We start from the raw sequence: 18,262 nt of genomic DNA on the forward strand, positions 1-18,262 counted from the left end.
AAGAATTGGCATAGCAAATAGGTCTCGCCTTTGGGACCTTATAAGTGTTTTGCCAGACCTATTTTTTTTGCCAATGTGTTTAGGCGATGTTGTAAAGGAGTGTACCTGCTGTACAGCATGTTGAAAAAGTATAATAAAGTAATAAGTATTTTTGTTACCTTATATGGCCATCCTGTGAATGTTGTCACAATAGGTCTCAGACCCATGGCAGACATAATCAAACATTGTTGGCGATTGCTGGATGTGTAGTGCCAGTACTAGGTAAAGAGAACTGTGTTTCCCTTCCCTTGATGGCCCCTTTTAAGTTCTAATGAGGTTGGTGTAGTCTGACTGCAGACAGTGGTCGCTGGTGGAACGTAATTGAGGGACAGAAGGGCCGATAAGCATCATGAACCAAGCAAGCATGGCACAGGCAGACCAACTCTCGGAAGAGCAGATCGCTGAGTTCAAGGAGGCCTTTTGCCTTTTTGACAAGGATGGCGATGGCACCATCACCACCAAGGAGCTGGGCACTGTGATGAGGTCGCTGGGACAGAATCCCACTGAGGCAGAGCTGCAAGACATGATCAATGAGGTCGATGCCGATGGCACTATTGACTTCCCAGAGTTCTTAACTATGATGGCGAGGAAAATGAAGGACACAGACAGCGAGGAAGAGATTCGAGAAGCTTTTAGAGTGTTCGATAAGGATGGCAATGGGTACATCAGCTCTGCTGAGCTCCGCCACGTAATGACCAACCTGGGCGAGAAGCTAACAGATGAGGAGGTGGATGAGATGATACGAGAAGCTGATATTGATGGAGATGGGCAGGTCAACTACGAAGAGTTTGTACAGATGATGACTGCGAAGTAAAGTTCTAGAAGCTTCCGCTGCAGCAGAGCAAAAGATGGGGACTGTACCTGCCATCGCTCTATGCCCTCTGCTTCCTCCCTCGTCCCTGTTGCCAACTCTCCTCCTGTGATTTAGCTCCATTCGCCCTTCTTGCCAAGCATGATCCGACTACCCTTGTCTGGCCGTGGGCGTCTGATGCTACCAAGCGCCCTGGGACATAGGCGCAGTGCATGCCCTGTGTAGCGATAGCTGCACCTTCTCGTGGGAGCGTGATCTTGTGAAATACTCCTACCTTAACCCTCCAACCCTTCCCTCTTTCCCTCTGAAACGGCTGCAGGGAGAGAAAGAAAAGATGGCAGGGCCCTTCATTTAACCCTGCTGCCCTGACAATGTTGACTAGATAAACTGAGAACTTTCCCTTTCTCTGACTGAAGGGCATATTAAAAGATGTGTTTGATTGACATCTGGTCAAACCTTTGATGTTCAGTCTTTCACAGTGGAAACATGCTTCCTGAGAAGCAAAGGACTTTGTCTCAGCCAAATTAGAGACTCCTTATTCTGCCTAACGTAGTTAATGGCTTTGGTATAAGAATTACTTCCAAAATTATGTAAAGGTCGAGGTAAAATGGAAACCCCGACTGGTGGAATTTATAATTAAGAACGAGCCAGTGTTGACATTCCACAGGAGCTTTATCTCATCAGATTGCTCCAACCAAGAGAGCACACAGGTTAATAATCTATGTATGACTTTGTTCTAGCCAGATTTGGTGTTCTGGCCTTTTTCTGGCTCCACAGCGTAGCCAAATATAAGCCAGTGTAGTGCAAATGTGGAGTCTTGCCTGTAGTATTCACATCAAACTTAACCTGCATCCTATGAGCTTGGGAATCTTTTCTTTAGATGGCACGTGTACAGACATAAAGTAGGCCTAGCCCCCCCGCATGACTGGATTTGAAATATAGAATGATTAATGGGAAGGCTATGTTTTTAAAGGGAGACTGTAAAGCTAGCTACAAGACTAAACCATGGTCTTCCCTAACCTCAAACTTGAAAAACCTCACCGAATTTTTGGGAAAGCTAGCCATTTCAAAGTCATCTCATCTGTCTATGTTGTGTAAAATACAATACAGACTTTATATTTTGCCGTATTGTGCAAGCACAGTCCTAGGACCACATTTGCCTACCCTTTGCCAAACTCCACCCCCTCTTTTTTTATATACATTTCTGTCCTTGCAGCCGTGCCTCCTACTAGCATATTGAAGGATTGGCTTTAGCAGGCCTCTTTTTCTTCTTCTAAATGCTGGATAAGCAGCCCCTGGCCCATTGACTCCATTGCGTGTTCCAATGTCTACCGTTGCCTCCATATCCTTGTTTGGATTTTTTGGTATTGTGGCTCGTGTGTACTGATAATTTTTTAAAACATGCTTAATGTGAAACGAAAGAAACTCCTTTTATATGTGTTTCCAATCCGCTCCCCTTGTCTAATTCTGCCTCTTTGAGGCACTTCTATTCCATTCCATGGTGATGTTATGCTCCTATTTTCAATAAACTCTTAACTTTTATTTCTTAAAAAAAAAAAAAAAGAAAAGTGCTAATGAGGTTAATATTTTTACAGCCAGTAGTTATTGTAGCAGATATTGTTTTTGCAAAGCACTTTCAGCCACCCCCTGGGTCTTTTATGTGCATTTAAAAAAACCTCTGCAATATAAACATTGTTGCCCAGATAGACACACACAAAGGGGCAAGCACAAAAACATAGAAACATGCATGCACCGACAGACATGCACACATTTGGAAACACATCCACCTGCAGCTGCATACACTGATAGATGCAACGACACAAGCATACATTATTTTATTTTATTTATTTAAGAAGTTTTCTATAACGCTGGCCAGACCCAGGGGTATCGGAGCGCTTTATAAAAGGTACATATCAGATAATCAACAGATACAAAATAGAAGAGTCTCATATCAACATAGAATGCAAAAATAAAGAGCAACACATTGTAGTACAGGACAGTTTTTCCTTCAGGGTGCCTTGGAGTCTTTTATCTGGAGCCGGGCTCGAAGTCCGCTAGCTGCCCGAGCTATCCATTCCCTAGGGAGAGGTTGAGGAACAGAGTTTTGAGTTGGCTTTTGAATTCTACAAAGGAGGGAATGGTTCTGATGTGAGGGGGAATGGAGTTCCAAAATTTGGGGGGCGCTTCCGATGAAAGATCGGTCCGCAGTATTTTTGTTTTAGTTTTTGGCGGGATGAGTAGGAGGGAGTTTGAACTTCTCAGGTTCCTGGTCTGGCTAGCTTTTATGAGTTTTTTTCGCCAAGTACTCAGGTTTGCCGGTGTGAAGGGCTTTATGGGTGAGGCAGGCTGTTCTGAAGCTAATCCCCATTTCGACTGGAAGCCACTTTAGTTCCTTGAGTGCAGGGGAGATATGATCGAATTTCTTGGTACCGGTGATCATTCTGGCGGCCGCATACAATGTTGTTTTGATGGGAGCCAGGTGTGATTTTGGAATTCCTGCGAGGACTGCATTCCCATAGTCCAGTCTTAACAGTACCAGAGATTAGGTGGCCTGTTTGAGATCATTGGACGCAATGTAGGGTTTTATTTTGCTCAGTAGTCTGAGGTTAAGGAAAGCACTTTTGGCCGAATTCTTAATGTGTCTCGTCATGTTCAGTTTGGGGTCTAGAGTGATGCCTAGAGATTTGACAGAGTCTGCTAGAGTGAGGTTTCCTGTTGAGCGCATCGATGGCCTTTAACCATTCGGCAATTTGGGGGTTATCTTCCTTATTCGAGATGAAGAGTGTCTCAGTCTCATCAGGATTTAGTTTCAGCTGGTTGCTTGTCAACCAGTGTCAACCAGTGTCTTTCAGTGAACTGTGACCCCTGACCCGGTCACTCCACTCACCGCACGGCCCCCGTGTGCCCTGGTCACCGCTGCTGCCTCCAGCGCCTCTAGCGCCGCCACTCCTGCCGCTGGTGCTGTTTTTTTTGTGCCTTCGCTCTCTTGCCTTCACCTTCTGCCTTGCCCTGCTCTTGCCTTCTCCCCTGTGGGCTGTTGCTGCTTTAGGCCTCCGCCCTCAGGCTTGCCCCCTAGCCGCTTCCCCTGTGATTTTCCCGCCCTTGTCCCCCCCCCCCGCTCCCTGCCGCTGCTCCCCTGCAGCCCGGCCCCCTTCCTTAATCCCGATCCCCATTCGCCGCCCTGCTCCCGCCTCCCAGCTGCTCCTCCCTCCCACTTCACCATATATGGCGGGACCGCGCGTACGCGCAGCGGGCGCGCCGATTGTGCGCCGAAAGCACGCCAAAGGCAAGCCCGTCTACGCCCGTGCACGCCTGGACCGCGACCAGCGCCAGGACCCCTGGCCCTCGACAATGCCATCCCACCCGTCGGACCTACAACGCCGCCACCCTCCACGCTCTCAACACCGGTCGAAACTGCCTGCTACCGAGCCACCCCGAAACGCACCCACGGACCCTTCTCCTGCCAAGCCTGCAAATTCACCTGCCTCCGAACCTGCACCGCACCCGCCAAGCCAAGTACCAGCAACAACCACCTCAAGTGCATCCTGCTCAACACCCGCTCCGTCCTCAGGCATGCCGTCGAACTCTGGAACCTCCTCGACACAACATCACCAGACGTCGCCTTCCTCACAGAAACCTGGATGAACGCCTCCTCAGCCCCCGACATCGCCATAGCCATCCTGGACGGCTACAAGATCACCCAGAAGGACCGCGTCAACTAAACCGGAGGAGGCATCGCCATCATCCACAGAAATACCATCCGCATCACGACCAACTCCAACGACACCCTCACCACCGCCGAGCACCTTTACTTCCAGATACACACCGACCCCAAGACCACCCTCAGAGGCACTCTCATCTACAGACCCCCGGGACCACGCACACAATTCAGTGAAGCCATCGCAGACTTTGTCAGTCCGCACGCCCTCACATCCACAGACTACATCCTCCTAGGGGACCTCAACTTCCACCTGGAGAACAACAAGGCCTGCAACACCGCCGCCCTGCTGGACAACCTCGCCAACCTCGGACTCAAGCAACTGGTGAACACCCCCACACACTACGCCGGCCACACGCTTGACCCCATCTTCTCCTCCAGCAAGCACATCTCCTTCAGCCACTCCACCGGACTACAGTGGACAGATCACAGCTGCGTCCACTTCAACTTCAGGAGAACCACGACCCACCACCACCCGCAACAGGTTCCCAGGAGAAGCTGGAGCAAGATCACCGCCGACCAGCTCACCACCGCCCTCAGCCAGAACCCACCCACCAACACGACGGACCCCAACGAAGCAGCCCGCAACCTCACACAGTGGCTCACCAACTGTGCGGATGACCTCGCACCACTGAAGAACCCTCCCAGCAGACCCGGCAGCAGGAAAGCCTCGTGGTTCACCAATGACCTTAACTCCAAGAAAACCTGCCGCACCGTCGAGAAAGCCTGGCGCCACGACCAGACAACAGAAAACATGACATCCCTCAAGAACGCCACCCGCAAACACCACCAGCTGATCCGCACCACCAAAAGGACAACATTCAAAGAACGACTGGACAACAACACCCACAACAGCAAGGAACTCTTCAGCATCGTTAGAGAGCTCTCCAAACCCAGCGCCTGCAACAACGACATCACACCCTCGCAAGACCTCTGCGACTCACTCGCCTCGTTCTTCCACCGCAAGATCGTCGACATACACAACAGCTTCGGCTCACAGACCACGCCCCCAACCACCGAACCAACGCCCCCCACCATCAACCTCTGCACCTGGACCCCTGTCAGCACCGAAGACACCACCCGCTTGATGAACACCATCCACTCCGGCTCCCCAACCGACCCCTGCCCACACCACATCTTCCACAAAGCCGACTCCATCATCGCACCCCAACTCCGGAACATCATCAACAGCTCCTTCGCATCCGCCACCTTCCCGGAGAGATGGAAACATGCCGAGCTGAGCGCCCTCCTGAAGAAACCCACCATGGACCCCAGGGACCTCAAGAACTTCCGCCCCATCTCGCTCCTCCCTTTTCCGGCCAAAGTCAGAGAAGACCGTCAACAAACAACTCTCCGCCTTCCTCGAGACAAACGGATCCCTCGACCCCTCACAGTCCGGTTTCCGAGCAAACCACAGCACCAAAACCGCTCTCATCACAGCTACCGACGACATCAGGTCCCGAGAGTGGAGATCCAGTCTTCTGGTCTCTCCGTGTGGAAAATTAGGTCCATCTTGATCAGACCTATGGAAGAGGAGTGGTAGATGTCAGTAAATCGGGTTTCTCAGTGTTGTCGGATTAGTTTCTGTTTGAAGTTTCGTCTCATTTTAGCAGAGAGTTGGGGGGAAGTTAATAGAGTATGAGTTCAGGCTGTGGGGTTTCAGATGTGTAGGTAGGGATTGGGTGGGGGGGGTTGGCGTGTCAGGAGCCATAGTGCGGAAACTGTACACAGGGGGGATCAAGTCTCAGAGTCACAACAGAGCCCTGTAGGATGATAGTTACCCCCCACTAGCTGTTGGCAGGTCTTTTCCAGGTTGGTTTCGAGGAATAATCACTTCTTCACCTTTGCTGAAGGCAGAGGGATAGTAAGTGATGGCTAGTCATCCCCCAGTCAAAAGATTTGGATTAAATCCATTGTTCTTTTGCCCACTACACCACCCCAGTTTGGACCCAGCCATACGCAAATCAGTCTTGACCCTGTGCCCCATGGACGGAATGCTGACAATGCAGATCTTATGACTGGGGGAGAATGTTTGCATTGTCAGCATTCCGTCCATCATTTGTTTGCTGTAACACTTTTCGCCCTAAGTGGGATGGGTATGCCCAGACGTGGGTTCCTTGCTCACTGTGCCACTGGATTCAAGCTAGCCTGGCTGAAGAAGGGGGACATACCCTGAAACCAGTCCCAGGAGGCTTGTTTCCGGTCCAGGGAGGACCTGGCCTGAAAGTTCGGTCTGGACTGTTCCCATGGGGCACAGGGTCAAGACTGATTTGCATATGGCTGTGTCTAAACTGGGGTGGCGTAATGGGCAAAAGAAAGATGGTTTTAACCCAGATCTTTTGACTGGGGGAGAATGTTTGCATTGTCAGGATTCTGTCCATCATTTGTCTGCTGTAACACTTTATTAACGGCTGGCAGACCTGCCATATCCTTGTCTTTGGTTTTTGCTGGATGTGTAGCTATGGTCATATACGATCTGTCTGGGGCTGTCATATGATCTCACTCTTGACCTTCATATTAGCTGAAATCTCTGCTGTATGCTTGGGACATTTTGTTGAGTCAGAAAAAGTAGCTAAATCAGGGCTTCCCTATTATCAAGCCCCAAGGGATTTAGCAGTATTTATTGTAATATTTTTTAAGGCACCATCTAGGTGTTCCTAAAAATTTAGCCATGTTAAAGGCCATTAGAATCTTGGCTTGTACTTATGGGCGGAATGCTGTCGACCTTAGCCATCCATCCAGCATACATTGGACACATCTATTGCCACTATGGTGGCTGTAGATATATTTGCTCACCTCCCCCCCCCCCCGACGTTTGCTTTGAAAGTTTTCCACTTGTCCTCAGATACGAGCTTGAGAAGTCATGCCACATTTGACTAATGTAGTGGCCCAATATTAGTAACGCAATTGCAGCTTTAATCGAGATTGCGGTCACAGAACTAACCCATGATTCAAACTCTTCATCCACCGGCTGTCCCTGTTAGGGAGAGCTGGCAATAGTGAGATAGGGCTCTTTGATGCACTTTTTAAAAAATTCTACATTTTCAGAAATATATAACATATGTATAGTCACTTTACAGATTCTTAAAACGCAATAAATAAAAAGATAACCGCAATATAAGAATTGTACGTCAAATAGTGCCGGGTCTAACAGTAATAGTGGAGAAAACATTCAGGTCAGACTGTATTAAACATTATAGCATAGCAGAAGAGTTTCCACCTGATCCCTACCACATTACATTCAGCAGGAACACTCACGCTAGAACTCCAGGGTTTTCTGATCTCTAGGGCATTAGACTTAACCTTCTTTTTTAAAAATATTTTTGTATTATTATTATTTTGAATGTAAAAAATCCGCTTGCTTATTCCCGCATCTGATCCAGTCAGCATTTCCCCACAGTCAGTATCTGTACAGTCGTACATGTGTATAATACATCTGTTGCAAACATTTGAAATGACTAATACGCAAATTACAGTTCGGTGTAAGCAGCTCTGTGAACGTACAGCAAAACCCCCACTCGTCTCTGGACAGAGGTGTATCTAGGAGAGTGTTCCATCTGGACAGAGGTGTATCTAGGAGAGTGTTCCATCTCTCTAGCGCCTGCTCCGTGGCTCTGTATTTCTCCTGTTGAGAGGTGTATCTGGTAGAGTGTTCCATCTCTCTACCGCCTACTCCGTGGCTCTGTATTTCTCCTGTTGAGAGGTGTATCTTGTAGAGTGTTCCATCTCTCTAGCGCCTGCTCCGTGGCTCTGTATTTCTCCTGTTGAGAGGTGTATCTGGTAGAGTGTTCCATTTCTCTACCGCCTGCTCCGTGGCTCTGTATTTCTCCTGTTGAGAGGTGTATCTGGTGGAGTGTTCCATATCTCTAGCGCCTGCTCCGTGGCTCTGTAGTTCTCCTGTTGAGAGGTGTATCTGGTAGAGTGCTCCATCCATCTAGCGCCTGCTCCGTGGCTCTGTATTTCTCCTGTTGAGAGGTGTATCTGGTAGAGTGTTCCATCTCTCTAGTGCCTGCTCCGTGGCTCTGTATTTCTCCTGTTGAGAGGTGTATCTGGTAGAGTGTTCCATATCTCTAGCGCCTGCTCAGTGGCTCTGTATTTCTCCTGTTGAGAGGTGTATCTGGTGGAGTGTTCCATCTCTCTACCGCCTGCTCCGTGGCTCTGTATTTCTCCTGTTGAGAGGTGTATCTGGTAGAGTGTTCCATATCTCTAGCGCCTGCTCAGTGGCTCTGTATTTCTCCTGTTGAGAGGTGTATCTGGTGGAGTGTTCCATCTCTCTACCGCCTGCTCCGTGGCTCTGTATTTCTCCTGTTGAGAGGTGTATCTGGTAGAGTGTTCCATCTCTCTAGCGCCTGCTCCTTGGCTCTGTATTTCTCCTGTTGAGAGGTGTATCTGGTGGAGTGTTCCATCTCTCTAGGGCCTGCTCCGTGGCTCTGTATTTCTCCTGTTGAGAGGTTGTAAAGGGGAGTCAGTAATGGGCTGGACACGCTGTTTGGGTAAAGCGGGTTTTATTTTTATGTACAATTTCTTTTTCCTTAGGGTCAGTCTTTCCTTGGCGAATTCGGCGGGATCCGTGTTGCCGGCTGGTGTGACTGCTTTACCAAAGTCCGTCTTGGTCAGGGTTGGGGCTTCTCAGGAGGGACCGCTCTCGATAGGTCAGGAAGAAACAAAAGAAAGAAAAGGACCACTTACTTTCCGTCCTCGTACTTAGTTCACAGGGTATCGGGGAAGTGAGGGACACCTTTAGTGACAAGCTATGGCCGACAATACGTGAGGTGTGGTGAGGACGGGTATTTACAGGGATTGGGTAGATGCGGGAAAACTAAGAAGAAGAGGTACGTATTAGCGCGGGAACACACCCCTGCGTCCCACCAGCTTGTAAACTTGTCCCGTACCTGTCGGAGCCACACTCCTCCCTCGGGAGTGTGGCACGGCGCAGCGCAGTCCCGTTGGCCTCCTGGCTCGTCTTCTTCGGTATGTAGTGCGTCTACTTCTCCGGATGCGTCTGCTTCTCGTCCTGGCTTGTCGTTCACCTCTCCGCTTTCTCGCCGTTTCACCTCCGCGTACTCCTTCGTCCGGTTCTCTCCAACTCCGGTGATGTCACACGCCATCTCATGGATATCCGGTATCTTATCCAATGCGGCAAAAGAAACGTCACGGTGGGTGGGATCTTCCTCCTGGGCATACTGCCAGTTAAAGGGGCCGAACTGATTACCTTCGGGAAGTGATCGCCAAGAACTCTGGTTATCCTGTGAGGAAGGAGGAAGGGATTCCTCGTCATTACAAATCCACCAGTCCGTTTCCTCGTTGTGCCCCTGTATACCTGGCACCTTGTTACACTCCTCCCCCCCCTAGTTTCTCCCGTTCGGGGAAAACAGGTGATCTAGACAAAAAGTCTGCATTACCATTGTCTCGTCCCTTACGGTGTTTTATCACAAAGGAAAATGGCTGGAGGAATAAGAACCATCTGAGGACTCTGGGGTTTTGTGAGGTGTTTCTTTGTATCCATTGTAATGGAGCGTGGTCTGTAAAGAGCACAAAAGGACGGCATTCTAAATAATACCACAGTTTATCCACAGCCCATCTGATAGCGAGGCATTCCCGTTCTATTGTTGGGTATTTTCTTTCCCGTGGATGTAACTTGCGGCTGAGGAACAAAATAGGATGTTCCTTTCCGTCCTCTCCCTCCTGTGACAATACGGCCCCTAATCGAGCGCAGCGGGAGCGCCGTTTGCGCGCCGGAGACGCGCCTAAGGCAATCCCGTCTGCGCCCATCTGCGCACAGCCGGGCCTAGGGCCAGAACCCCTGTCGGACAAAACTGCCCCTAAGATAACCTACTCTCGTCGGGACCTCCTAAGTCTCAGACCCCCCATCGCCTCCTCTTGTGAGTTTGTTCACGATCTAGAGGGACCATTTATCAGCTGCACTTACTGCCACCCAGTCCTACTCAAACTCCCCATCCAACCCTACAAACCCCCAGCCCTCAAACTTGCGTCTCTGAACTGTCGTTCTCTCCCTAAACATGCGACGCTTATCAACCATCTTATAGAAGACCATGAGATCGACGTTCTATTTCTGACGGAAACGTGGCTTTCCACACACTCGGCATCAGACATGGTTCTAGCCACCCCTCCGGGCTTCCTCATTCAGTCCCTACCTCGCCCTTTAGGCAGAGGTGGTGGGGTCGCCATTATTCACCGGGACTATCTCCCCTGCAAATTCAACGACGCGCAGGTTCCCGACTCTGAAAGCCTACAGTTCACAATTAAGTTAGACCCGACTAACTCTCTCACAGGCATCCTACTGTACCGCCCCCCCGGTCACCCTGGTTCCTTTTCTAACGCTCTCCTGGACACGGTAGCAACTCAGGCCCACTCCATCACCAACTTCATGATACTAGGAGACCTGAACATTCATTTCGATGACCCTTTAGATACTGGGGCAGCCGACTTGATCACCGATCTAGCGGCTCTCGACCTCCACCTCCTAAACTCCGGAGCTACACACAACAAAGGTCACTTGCTGGACCCGGTGTTTACAAGCACCCCCACCATGCAATTCAACGAGTCCCTCCCCCTCCCCTGGACGGACCACTTTTTAGTCTCTTTCCAACTACTAGGACCTTTCAGGAAATCTCAAAAACCTTCCTCTTACACCAGGGACAGGGCCTGGTCCAAGCTCCCCACCGAAGACTGGGCCAGGACCCTAGAGTCAACTATCCCCGCCCATGCAGAAGACCCGGCTATCGCCGATAGTAAATTCAGAGACTGGATTACTACCTCCCTGGATTCCGTACTCCCATTTAGAACCCGGGAGGACAAAAACGGGAAACCAGGTTCCGCCCCGTGGTATACCCCGGAACTTCGATTACTACGTAAAAAATGCAAGACAGCCGAACGGCTATGGAGGAAAGACTGGCAGCACGCCAGCAAGGAAGCCTACCAGAACTCTGTTAGATTTTACAAAACCTCCATTAAGCACTCTAAAGCCTCCCACTACGACACTCGGATAAGAGAATCTACCAACTTAGCTAGGGAATCCTTCCTAATCGTAAAAGAGCTACTGAAAGTACCAACCACTCCTTCCTCCAACGCCCCCCCTGTTGACCGAAGCAACGAATTAGCCACCTATTTTAATGACAAAATTGCCCGAATCTTAACATCCCTTCCCCCCCCCTGTCCCTCTAGTCACACGGACAATGAATCACCCTCCAGCCAACCAGGAAGCAGCATGCGCCCCCAACTAGCTACATTTAGGGCAGTAACCTGCAACGAGGTAGATGCAACCTTGGCCAAAATGAAAAGCGGATCACCTCTGGATCCAGCACCAATTAGATTCCTCAAAACCGTAGCCCCTGTCATAATTCCCACGATCACAGAGCTTATTAACAGCTCGCTTGCCCAAGGATCTGTCCCCGATAGCTGGAAGAGCGCAGTCGTGAAAGCACTCCTTAAAAAACCCCAGCTAGACCCAGCAGACATGGCAAACTACCGGCCAATCTCACTCCTCCCTGGCATCAGCAAGGTAGCTGAGAAATTGGTCAACGGACAATTGTCTCAGTTTCTCGAGGCAAATAACATCTTACGGCAATCCCAAACTGGGTTTCGCCCGGGTCATGGCACGGACACCGCCCTTCTGACCGTTATCGAGGAGGCAAGGCGCATTTTGGATTCAGGAGGGTCAGTGGCACTGATCCTCCTGGATCTTAGTGCAGCCTTCGGCACAGTCAACCATCGTGTCCTCATCCAACGGCTGGCGGCAGCAGGGCTCACCGGGATGGCGCTCAGGTGGATAGAGTCCTTCCTTGACGGGCGCACGTTCCAGGTATGGGACAGCAATCACCACTCGTCCACCCTCCCCCTCACGAGCGGAGTCCCCCAGGGATCATCTCTAAGCCCTACGCTTTTTAATGCTTATATGGCCCCCCTTGAAGACGTGGTGACACCCTTCGGCATCAAAATTGTGAGTTACGCGGATGACACACAGCTGGTCGTCTCCCTATCCCAACTAGATGATCACCCAGACAATTTGGCAAATTGCCTTACGAAAATCTATAGCTGGATGTGTGAATCTTCACTCAAATTAAACGGGTCGAAGACCGAAGTGATGCTCATGGGAAAGCAATGGGTGACCATCCCCCCATCAGCCTGGCCAGACGTGTTCGGGGAAATTCCCACCCCAAAAAAAGAAATTAAGACCCTAGGAGTCTGGCTAGAACCCGAGCTATCAATGAAAACACAAGCGGCCAAAACTGCAGGAACCTGTTTTGGGCTTATGCGCACCACCCGCAAGATTCTTCCCCTACTCCCGCCCACCTCCAGAAAACTCCTAGTCCAAGGGCTAATATTGTCACGGCTGGACTACAGTAACATGGTTTACCTGGGTGCCCCTGAGGTCACCTTGGCTAAAATACAACGAACACAGAACGCTGCAGCCCGACTACTCATGAACCTTCCCTCCAGAGTGTCAGCTAAACCTGCCCTCAAAGCCCTGCACTGGCTCCCGGTGCGTCAAAGAGTGGAATTCAAAGCCATGTGCACGGCTTACAAACTGATTAATGGAGCTGGCCCCCCGATTCTCAGCGACCTGGTAACGCCTTATATAGCTCCCAGATCCCTGCGGTCCGAGAATGAACATCTAGCCATCATCCCCAAATTTAAAAAGACACGCACTGGTGGCCGACGCTTCTCTGTGAAAGCTTCCACCAGATGGAACTCACTCCCCCGTTCCCTCAGACTGGAACCCAGATATCTTATTTTTAGAAAAAAATTGAAAACTCTTCTATTTCCGAAATAACGTCCCCCCCCTTTTTTCTTCCTTTTCTCCTCCATCTCATCTGGATATCAAAATCATTACAGCGCGGGGATGCCTTCGGGTCACCAGGCGCTCTACAAGTCGTTAAAATAAATAAATAAATAAATAAATAATCCTACATCAGAGGCATCTGTAGCCAAAGAAAAGGGTTTGTCGAAGTTGGGAGGTATCAGTACAGGATTCGTTGTTATAGCTTTTTTTAGGGAATCAAACGCCTCCCTGGCTTCGTTGGAAGGGTGACTCAAGTGAGAGGGTTTGGATGCCTTACTTAGTAGGTCAGTCAAGGGACTGGCAGTTGCTGCAACGTTCTCGATAAAACGTCTGTAGTATCCTATTAGGCCCAAGAATCCCCTTAACTCTCTTTTGGTGGATGGGAAAGGAGTTTGCATAATGGCTTTAACCTTGTCCTCCTGTGGGGCTATTACTCCCTCCCCTAACAGGAAACCGAGATACCTCACCCTGGGAAATGCGGCTCTTGATTTTTTTGCATTAACATGCAGTCCGGCTTTTTCGAGGGCCTGTAGAACATTCTGTATATGGGTTAAATGTTCCCCCCATTGAAGGACTGGACTTTTAACAGAACCAGCAGTGCCAGGGAACAACACCTATAACCTTCATGGGATACCTGTCTCGCCAACGCATTACCACGATCCACGTCATCCGTCACTTTCTGATGCGCACTACATTTGATTACGGCCACCTGTTTAGGCAATGTGAGTGCATCTAAAAGGTCATTCACAAGCTGACCATGCTGAATCTTCGTGCCGTGCGACGTAAGGAATCCTCTTTCTCTCCACAATCGCCCAAAACTATGGGCCACACCAAAAGCATACTGGCTATCTGTAAACACATTCACCCGTTTATCTTTAGACAACACACAAGCTCTTGTCAAGGCGATCAGCTCAGCAGCCTGAGCCGAATTCTGACTCAATCTTGCGCTTTCTACAACCGTGCTTAATGTTACTACAGCATACGCAGTCGTCACATCACCATTCGGCAACTTAAAACAGGAACCATCCACATACAAAGTACCATCGGGATCTACCAATGGAGTATCTTTTAGGTCAATACGACCCTTTGTTTCCTCCTCAGTTTTTAGATAACAGTCATGTAGTGCTTCACCACTTGACTCTGTGTCGATCGGCAGCAATGTTGCTGGATTCAACACATTACATCGTTTTATCCGTATATGACTGGCCAGTAACGTCAACTCATATCCAGACAATCTTGCGCTCGTCAAATGTTGAGTCTTCGTTCGTTTCAAAAGAGTGTCAACTGCATGCGGGACCATCACCGTAAGCATATTATCCATGACCAGACCTGCGGACTGTCGAATGGACGCCGCAGCTGCCGCTGTTGCTCTTAAACAACTCGGCAAGGCTCTAGCTACTGGATCTAAAGTCGAGGAAAAATATGCGCATGGACGTTGTTTGCCGCCAAAAGGTTGTGTCAGAACACTCAACGCACAGCCATCTCTCTCGTGAACGTATAGTGTAAACGGCTTACTGTAATCAGGGGTACCCAACACAGGAGCCGAACACAACGCATCACGCAATTCAGAAAAACCTTTCTGACACTCTTCGGTCCAAGGCAAAGGAGATGAAACATCCTTGCACGTAAGGGCTATCAATGGTTTCACCAACAATGAAAAATTTGGAATCCATTGTCTGCAGTAGGACGTAATACCTAAAAAGGCACGAACATCTCTCTGGGTTTTTGGCACAGTCATTCGGGAAATCGCTGCGATTCTCTCTGGGGTCAACCTTCTCCCTTCTCTTGACAATAAGTGACCTAAATAGGTAACTTCTTGACAACAATATTGTAGCTTAGAAGGTGACACCTTGTGATGCAAGTCATGTAGATAGTGCAATAATGATACTGTAGCGGTTTTGCAAATAGCCTCTGAATCAGCTGCTACTAACAGGTCGTCAACGTATTGAATCAAAGCCGCACCCGTCGGTAAAACAAAGGCATCAAGCTGACTTTTAAGTGCTTGACTGTAGATTGACGGACTCTCACAGTAGCCCTGTGGAGCGCGTTTTAGCCTAAAACTGCGACCACCTAATGCGAATCCGAATAGGTCTCTGCTTTCCTCAGCAATCGGGATACTAAAGAAAGCATTCTTTAGATCGATCACCGTGAACCAGGAGGCAGAGGCCGGAATCATTGTTAGTAAGGCCGTGATATCAGGGACCACGGGAAATTGTGGAATCACTATTTTATTTACTTCTCTCAAATCTATTACGAAACGATACACAGGAGGTTTGGATGGGTTAGTTCGTTTCAAAATAGGCAATACAGGGCTATTACACACGTTTCCACGAGTTTCTTCAACAACACCTTTCTTAATTAGATCATGAACGATTGCTAACAGCGCTCGCTCACCATCAAGGGAGATACGATATTGAGGTAAACGTGGTAATCGCACATTTGGTTTCAATTGAATCACATAAGGTGGAATGTCCAACAGACCCACATCATTGGGACCTGTGGCCCATAGAGACGCAGGAAGGGAACTCAATTCCGGTGGGAATTTATCGATCGACAAGTACATAGGAGAGATCACTCTCCGACCTAATGTAAGCTTCACTCCTTCAGGAGAGCAATACAAAGTCGCGTATAGTCGTTTCAACAAATCCAGACCCAAAAGATTCTCACCACAGCCGGTAGACAGAATCAGTGGAGCCTCCAGCTCACGAGGGCCAATCGTAAGGGGCAAAGGGCTAGAGACAGGATTGCTAACAGGGGCGCCAGAGAATCCAACGGAAACGTTCGTTAAGCCAGACAAAGGTGCGCCAGGGAGTTTCGAATGCATGATGGAACTTTTCGTCGCACCAGTGTCTAACAGAAAAGGCTCAACTACGCCCGATGTAGCCACTGCAACGTAAGGTCCACTCTGATCAACCGGAACTGATACTACTCCCTCTCTTTGTCGGTGGCTGTCCTAGTAATGATTGCTTGCAACAGTCACATGTTCTACGTAATAATCGTCCACATTATATTGTGCAGATCGAACTGACCCCGCATTTCGCTGGTCAAAACAATTATTCGTGTCTAATTGATTTTGATGGCGATCAATCTGATTTTGGGGTGAACCACGTCCTCTACCTCGTGATGCCTGTTGAGGACCACCACCACGGTTTCCTCGTGTCGACACACCATTTAGACGGTCCCGTAAAGCAGGACAATCATATTTTATGTGTCCCTCTCTTCTACAATATGCACACTGATTATACCCAAGCGAGGATCTATAGTCAAAGTTGTCAGAGCGCGGCTGCATCCTATCAGGCTGTGCTCGTGGTCGATACTGCTGTTGTGAATCATTTTGGTTTAATCGTGGGGGATACGCTTGCTGCAACAAAACCTTCGTTTTGAGCTCCTTCGTTTTCTTATCTACACGATCACTTTCTTCCTTTTCCCTATTCTCATAGTATTGAGCCGTTGCTAATATCTGTGCAGTGGTTGAGACAGCCCACGCACTTTCAGAATTCTTCAATTTGCTGCATAGCTCAGGCAACAAATTCGACACGAACTTATCTACAAATAACCGCTGGCCTCCTTCAGCGCCCATGTCCTGACCGCTGTGGTCGACAAACGCTTCCTCAAACCTTGTAAAGAAATCCGAGACACTTTCGTCTTTCTTTTGCTTACAAGCTGATAACTTATCCCAGTTCACCTTCATCGCTGGCATGAGAGTTTTCATGAGCGTAATGATTTAATGAGGTAAATCTAAGACCAACTGCTCAGGCTTAGCCCCTCCAACTTGTAAACCATCAGCCGCTATAAGTGCAGCCCAATCACCACCTAACTCATTTGGATGATTTGCTTGGCGAATTTTTGCCCAAACCAGTTGCGGTACAATATTACCGAACAGCATGTCGATGTTGGCGAGGTTCATAACAGAAGCTTCCACCAATTGGGATAGCTCCTTATAATAACCAGCCGGATTCTTACGCGGATCAGGCAAGGATTGCTTCACCTGCAAAACTTCCGATCGTTTCCATGGGAGGTGTATCCACACTCTTCGAAAATGCGGCAAAACCGCAGGGTTAGCTTGTGGATCACCTGGCACCCAAAGTGGCGGAACCTCTCTCATAGGATACGGACCAGGAGCATTTTTCCAATTCTCAGTGGCATCCCCAAATGACACTCGAGAATGCACTGTGGATCTGAACGCTAACAAACGTTCCAAAGCACGTCGTACATCACCCCCTACAATCATACCGTTCGAAAATTGACTCTGAAGTTCAGTTATATCAGGCGGTACGTTATCTAAATCATCGTTATACCATTCTTCCCTCAAAAAGTTACACATTTCTTCGAATACGAATCTCTGCGTAGGCTCATTAAACTGAGAAAACGTGTCGAAGACCACACGTGGAGTGGAGTTAGCAGGGTGTCTTATCCATCTATGTGCCATAGTCACTAATGTCTCTTTTTCCCTTCCACTAGGGTTCTGACTCCGTCTCTGGGGAGTTTCAGAAGTATCGGATGGGAATAACTGTCCAGAAAGCGGTGAATAAAGAGTAGCGACAGTGTTAGGGATACGCTTACGAACAGAAGGAGAAAGAAAAACAGGAGCGACAACATTGGAAGTGAAGGAAGGCATAGTAGGAACGGACAAGGTAGTCGGGGTAACAGGAATAACAGATTGGGAAGGCACAGGTACAGGGGCAGTAGGGACAGATGGTGGGACAAACGTAGGATTAACAACAGGCTGACCCGCAGCCGCTGGAACAACAGGAGGAACTACAGGAGGAGCTACAGGAGCCGTAGCACCCTGCGCATAAGGAGGTGGCGATTTCATCAAATACGCTAACAAGGAATCCTCCTTCGAATCTTCTTCTTTCTTATCTAGACCAGTCGGTATAACCGGATAACA

The 18,262-nt window shown here is 49.0% G+C and overlaps 1 pseudogene across 1 annotated transcript; it reads left to right on the forward strand.

Moving 5' to 3' along the window:
- The first annotated feature begins 324 nt into the window (after positions 1-324).
- On the forward strand, positions 325-2,392 carry LOC144817737 (calmodulin-1 pseudogene; annotated as a pseudogene). The gene has a single exon (XR_013606968.1). The product of XR_013606968.1 is annotated as a calmodulin-1 pseudogene (transcript).
- Positions 2,393-18,262: the final 15,870 nt, after the last annotated feature.

The sequence above is a fragment of the Lissotriton helveticus genome, chromosome 2_1, assembly GCF_964261635.1.
Source record: "Lissotriton helveticus chromosome 2_1, aLisHel1.1, whole genome shotgun sequence".
Taxonomy (NCBI): domain Eukaryota; kingdom Metazoa; phylum Chordata; class Amphibia; order Caudata; family Salamandridae; genus Lissotriton; species Lissotriton helveticus.